This window comes from Myotis davidii, unplaced genomic scaffold (assembly GCF_000327345.1).
Source record: "Myotis davidii unplaced genomic scaffold, ASM32734v1 scaffold1786, whole genome shotgun sequence".
Lineage (NCBI taxonomy): Eukaryota > Metazoa > Chordata > Mammalia > Chiroptera > Vespertilionidae > Myotis > Myotis davidii.
In genome coordinates this window covers 282665-289885 of record NW_006297147.1, presented here as the reverse complement: position 1 = coordinate 289885, position 7221 = coordinate 282665, and positions in this window count along the sequence as shown.

Genomic DNA, 7221 nt, shown 5'->3' with positions numbered 1-7221 from the left:
CAGTGGATAGAGTGGTGGCCCAGGTTAGATTCCGTTCAAGGGCATGTTTCTAACTCTCTATCCCTCTCCCTTCCTCTCTGTAAAAAAATCAATAAAATATTAAAAAAAAAAAAAACTTCATGTCAAATTTTCTGAAGGTGTTAACATCATCGATATTGTTACGCTTAAAAATGCCGAATTTCGTGCCCCCAAAAAGAGGTAGGGTCCCTAGCCCTGGCCAGCGATCAGGGCCGATTGGGGCCTTCCTTTGTTCCGTACCGCCCCCTGGTGGTCAGCGCATGTCATAGTGAGTGGTCGAACTTCTGAGGGGACACTTTGCATATGCGTCTTTTATATATAGCGATAGATAAGTTTCATTTACCTTTGTAAATAGCTCAGTGCATAGTCTGAGTCATCAGTGAATGTTTAAGTTACACAGATTAAATTGTGATCTAAACTGATGGTATATTTTTGCATCTTTCCAGCAGTTTATGAGGATTCAGTTCCTCCACATTCTAGAGAATATTTGAGTTGGTCAATGGTTCTTTTTTTTTTTTTTTCGAATTAAAGAGTCACATTTATTGCAATCCAAGACTGTGAGGGGCCATTCCCCAAATCTCATAGTCAATGGTTCTTTATGTAAACTTTTTTTTATAACTTTGTCATGCAATCCCTGTTGTTTGATTATATTTTTCTAAGGATTTATGGTGAGCCTTTTCTCAGATGTGTATTTGCCCTCTCTGTATCTTAATTAAGACATCTGATCATAGGTTCTGCTTCATCTGCTACGAGTTTTGACAATTTAACAAAAAGACTCTGAAAGAACAAAGATGCATGTGGGAATTTCACTCATTTTGTGCCTTTTTTTATGAAATAAAGGGTTTTTTGTATTGAAAAATGTGTTCTCTAGCTTCCTTCCAATATGGGATGCTATGCACAATACAATGGACAAGTTAATTTTAACCTACACTATTAACCTTCTTCATTTACAGAAGTCCCATCATTTGGTAATGCAATAACCCTTTGTAGAACTCTCCATCTCCCTGGTATCCTGCCATGGGGGTTCTTGCCTTGGAACAGGTCTAAGGAGGACCAGATGGCATCAGGTGATGGGCAGGTTAGGTTGTTTTGCCAGTCCCAAAGCCAGTGCAGAGGGAAATGGGCGGGGGGGAGGGGGGGGCAGTGATCAGACTCCCCATGCCCTGGGTAGGGCACTCTGGATTTAAATTTCAGGTACTTTTTTTTAAATGTCTTTATTGATTAAGTTATTACATATGTGTCCTTATCCTCACATTCCCCCCCCGTCCCAACTCACGCCCTCATCCTCTTGTAATTAATTTTTAATGTTTTATAATCATAGTTCATGTGTTTCACTCAATAGCACTTATTGTTATTAATGTTTTAATTTTTGGACAATGGAACCCTCTTCAAACTGACTCTCAAGCACTTTTTGCTAGCTTGCTTAATTTTTTAAAATCCATTTATAGAATGTTTTATTAAATTCCATAATTACAATAAAAAGTGCAACTTAACTAACTTGGGAATGAACATTATGGCGAACCTTTTGAGCTCGGTGTGTCAGCATTTTGAAAAACCCTAACTTAACTCTGGTGCCGTGTCACATATAGAAATTTTTTGATATTTGCAACCAAAGTAAAACAAAGACATATTTTTGATATTTATTTTATATATTTAAATACCTTTTAACAAAGAAAAATCAACCAAAAAAATGAGTTCACGTGTCACCTCTGACACGCGTGTCATAGGTTCGCCATCACTGCTCTATCCACTGAGCCAAGCCGGTCAGGGCAAATTTCAGATTCTTGAATAGCATTCGGACTTCCAATAAAAAAAGCCCTTCCGCCGAAACCGGTTTGGCTCAGTGGATAGAGCGTCGGCCTGCGGACTGAAAGGTCCCAGGTTCGATTCCGGTCAAGGGCATGTACCTGGGTTGCGGGCACATCCCCAGTAGGAGATGTGCAGGAGGCAGTTGATCGATGTTTCTCTCTCATTGATGTTTCTAACTCTCTATCTCTTTCCTTTCCTCTCTGTAAAAAAATCAATACAATATATATATTTTTTAAAAAGTCCTTCCTCTGGTCTAGGCACCAGTTTTCTCCTGTGTAAAACAAGTATGAGGTGTGTCCCCTTCCCTGAACGATTGGAGGAGGTCGCGTGCTAAGGTGTCCACTTGCGGTAACGCAGCTGTGCCTACAGCCTGCCTTGGCTCCCAGAACTCCAGCTGCTCCCTGCAGAGGCCGTCCCAGGCAGGCACTTCTCACTCCCCCGATGCCCGCAAGCACCTTTTTGAGAATGAAATTAGACTTTTCTGAGCCCACTGTCCCACCTGCAGGAAGGCAGCTGATGTGGGCACTGAAGTCTCAGTGTGGGGTCTCCACCTGAGAATTTCCAGGTGGCTCCTGGAGCTCCCTGCATCTTAGCTGGCTGAATGTGACTCGCAGTGGATGATGGCGCTTACCTTGGCCTTTCAAGGTCAATAAAAGTAACAAACTATCCTTGCCAGGATTCCAGCATTAGCTTTTTATTTTTAATTTTTTAAAATTATTTTTTAATATATCTTTATTGATTTCAGAGTGGAAGGGAGAAGGAAAGAGAGATAGAAACATCAGTGATGAGAGAGAATCATTGATCAGCTGCCTCCTGCATGTCCCCCAATGGGGATCAAGCCCGCAATCCAAGCATGTGCCATTGACCGGAATCGAACCTGGGACCCTACAGTCTGCAGGCCGATGCTCTATCCACTGAGCCAAACCAGCTAGGGCAAGCGTTAGCTTCTTAACATTTTTTCGTTTAATTCTCAGAATAACCTGGGAAGTGGAAACGAATTTCGAATTGCTGGGAACATCCAGGATTAGAGAAATGAAGTCGGTTTTCCGAGCTTACTGAATGGACCGTGTCAGATTCAAGAGGCTGTGTTTTGCCTACCTGGCTTGGCTCAGTGGATAGAGCATTGGCCTGCAGACTGAGGGGTCCCAGGATCAATTCCAGTTAAGGGCTTGTAACCTGGTTGTGGGCTCGATCCCCAGTGGGAGGCGTGCAGGAGGCAGCCAAGAGGCATGCCAATGGATGATTCTCTGTCATTATTGATGTTCTGTTCTGTCCCTCTCTCTTCCTCTCTGAAATCAATAAATATTCATATGTATTAAAAAAAAAAAAAAAGGACAAACTTAGCCAGTGAAGCCCTTACTGGGGCTGGTACACTGAGGAGATTTAGCTGAAGCTGATGTTTTCATTGTTGCAATTATGATTCTCACCCTTTTTTCTTGAAATATCAAAACACTTACCTGTTAGGATGGGAAAAAAGCCGTTTTCTTTGCTGTGGCCTTCCACAATATGTGAGAAGCACCTGACAATTAAACCCCAAGATAGAAACATTGATGATGAGAAAGAATCATCGATTGGCTGCTTCCAGCACGATCAGGGATTGAGCCCACAGCCCAGGCATAAAAACATTTTAACTTATTTTTTTTAAAAAAAACAGTATATTTTACTGATTTTTTTACAGAGAGGAAGGGAGAGGGATAGAGAGTTAGAAACATCAATGAGAGAGAAACATCAATCAGCTGCCTCCTACACACCTCCTACTGGGGATGTGCCCGCAAACAAGGTACATGCCCTTGACCGGAATAGAACCTGGGACTTTTCAGTCCGCAGGCCGACGCTCTATCCACTGAGCCTAACCAGTTAGGGCTTAACTTCTTGACATTATAGAAACTTTTAAGTGAATGAACACATGGATGCCTCAATGCACAGTTATAAAATAGTATTTTACTAGGCATGTGATTGTTTAAATATATAGCAACATAAAACCTCACTTGCTATAGAGCTGCTGACTATGATGTAAAAATGAATAGCTGAACTAACATTTCTATCATCATGTGAAGGACATCACACCGCTAAACAGCATGGAGTTATTACAGGAATCCCTGACATTTGTCCTGGGTTGCAGGTTTGCTCCCACACCAGGAGCCGAATGGCTGCTGCAGGCGGCAACTCATCAGTATTTCTGTCTCTCTCTGAGAATGGCATGTCCTTGGGTGAGGAGTTAAAAAAGAAAAAGAAAAAAGCTATGACTTTTGAATAAGGTATATGTTGTAATTGGTAGTGGTAGGGAGGGGGTCTTCCTTTATTGCCTGTTAGGTCTTTTCTAAATATAATTTGAACCAATACTTAGACACCGAGTGGTGTCACCCATCCTAATATTTGTATCAAAAGAACATGCCAGCCCTAACCGGTTTGGCTCAGTGGATAGAGCTTCAGCCTCGGACTTAGGGCTCCCAGGTTCGATTCCGGTCAAGGGTATGTACCTTGGTGGCAGGCACATCCCCAATAGGGGGTGTGCAGGAGGCAGCTGATCGATGTTTCTCTGTCATCAATGTTTCTAACTCTATCCCTCTCCCTTCCTCTCTGTAAAAAAAAAAAAAAAAAAAATCAATAAAATATATTAGAAAAAATAAGAACATGCCAGGGCTGTTTCTTTTCCCTTTTTAATATTTATTTTTTTAAAAGTTTGTTAATTACAATGGACATTCAGCATGATATTTTCAGATGCACAACATGGTGATAAGGCATGTATATAACTTACAAAATGACCCCGAGGTATGTCCAGCACAGGGCTGTTTCTACTGATGGACAGGCTTCCTGCCTCAGACACTTAAATGAATGCAAATTCCCAGGTCACATCCCACACCCCCTACACCAGAAACTCCAGTACTGACTTGGGATCCAGGACTATGGGTTTAACCGCAGCCGGATGCACACCTCACGCTGACATTCTGTGAAACCCGAAATCCTGGATTACAGCCCCATCACCACCCTTGCAGTAGACCTCCTAATGGCATGGGTTCAGGATGAGCCCATGTCATTGATTCCAGACTTTTCCTGCCTTCACTTCAGTGGCCTTTTTCGAAGTCCCTACCCTCGTTGACAACTTAGGCTCCTCCCAGACATTCTCTCCTCTTGGTAATGGCCAGCCTCACACTGTATTGGTTTGTGAGAAATTTGTGTTCTTAAAAAAAACAAACAATAAAAAATAAAAATAAAAAAAAATTAAAAAATAATTTTAAAATACTGCTAACAAAAAAAACAAACAAACAAGCCCCGGCCGGCTGGGCTTAGTGGATAGAGCGTCAGCCTGCGGACTGAAGGGTCCCAGGTTTGATTCTGGCCAAGGGCACATTCCTGGGTTGTGGCCTTGATCCCCAGTGTGGGGTGTGCAGGAGGCAGCCACTCCATGATTCTCTCTCATCATTGATGTTTCTGACTCTCCTCCCTCTCTGAAATCAATAAGGAAATATATATATTTTTAAAAAGTGCTCAGTAATTTCTAGCTATTAAACAAACAAAAAAAATACATGCCTCAAGCCAACTATTTTCCAGCCAGAGGTATACGTGGGTGTCCGTTTACCAAATACATTAAATCAGTGGTTCTCAACCTTCCTTATGCCGCGACCCTTTAATACAGTTCCTCGTGTTGTGATGACCCCCAATTTCATTGTTACAAATTGAACATAATTAAAGCATAGTAATTAGAGGTTGAGAACCGCTGCATTAAATTGACCTTTTCTAGCAGGACCTCCTCCGCTGCGTACTGACCCCTGCCCCCCTAATTGCTCCTTTGGGAACGTGGTTTGTCATGTATATAAACTTATATATAAAGGGGAGAATAATACACTCCGCAGCTGTCGGACTTTTCTGCCCAGCCCTCAGAAAGCAACGTAGGTTGCACAGTGTTTGCACCGCGAAGCTCCAAAAATTTGACTTTTTTTTCCCCCCATCGAATGAGCGAAGTGCTGGGAATCGAGATGCTTTTAGCAACCAATACCGGCTCAGCGCCTTAACGCAGGCTCTGCCTTCTGTACGGCAACCAGGTGTCACCAATGGCGGCCCCCATGGCGGCGCCGCGACGTGGGCGCAGACATGTCGCTGCCAAACGCCTGTTCAAACGCCCGCGGTCCTCCTGGGCCACCGTAGACGGGGCGGCACCAGGACAAAAGTTGAAGCCATTCGCGGAAATACCACGGTCGCGCTCCCCTCATCGGGCTGGGCAAAAATTCAGGTTAGTCAGTGTGTGGTTTTGTCCCCAAAAGTTTTGAGTTTTTTTTTTGTCACAGCAAAAGTTTGGTTTCTCACAGGTGACGTGTGGGTGTGGTGTTGTGCGGAGCGTGGAATTATCACGGGATCGGAGGGGGAGGGTAGGAGGGGCGGGAGGATAGCTGAGGGGACCCGTGTAGGACCGGGATGTGAGGTATTTGAAGGGAAGCAGAGGCATCTGTCTGTGGTCAGGGTGCCCGCGGGGTCGGTGCCCAGATGAAGAATCTGTAGAGGTGACGCCCTTGTCCGGACTGTCAGGCTATGGGGTGCTGCGGGTCACCCCGCTTGTAAGAAGTGCAGGAGGCATTGAAGATGGTCGTGGAGTCAGGTTCAGGTTGGGGATTTCATACGCGGGTCAGTGATGTTGGGCCGGCGCGGGTGTCCACGCCTGGGACTGTCTGGCCTGCGTTTCCGATGAAGAAGGAAGTGTGAGCAGAGTCCGCGGTCCCGAGAGGCGGGCGAGGGGGAAGTTTTGCACGAGCAGGATCCCTGATGGAGAGAAACATCGATCAGCTGCCTCCTGCATACCCCCCACTGGGGATGTGCCCGCAACCAAGGTACATGCCCTTGACAGTAATTGAACCTGAGACCTTTCAGTCCACAGGCTGACGCTCTATCCACTAAGCCAAACAGGTTAGGGCTCCTTCTGTTTTTTAACCTTCAGTCCACTCATGACTGACTAGAGACCTAGGAACTAAACCAGCAGCGCCCCTGTGTCATGCATCCACTGTGGCACCTTTCGCGCTGCAAAGGCAGAATTGAGTTTGTGACACAGGCATTTAGGTCTGCAAATGGGAACATGCCCCTTTGTCTCTTTAAGAAAACGTTTGTCAACTTCTGCTCTCACCTCTTAATATATATCCATAGCAGCCCTAGCCGGTTTGGCTCAGTGGACAGAGTGTTGGCCTGTGGGTAGAAGGGTCCTGGGTTCGATTCTGGTAAAGGGCACATGCCTAGGTTGTGGGCTTGATCCCCAGTAGGGGACGTGCTGGAAGCAGCCAGCAGTGTTCCACTCTCACATCGATATTTCTTCCCTCTCCCTTCCTCTCTCTAAAACTAATTTTAAAATATATTGAAAAAAAAAAAAAAATGAACTTCCATGCAAGAGAAGGTGATTCTGAGGGTTTG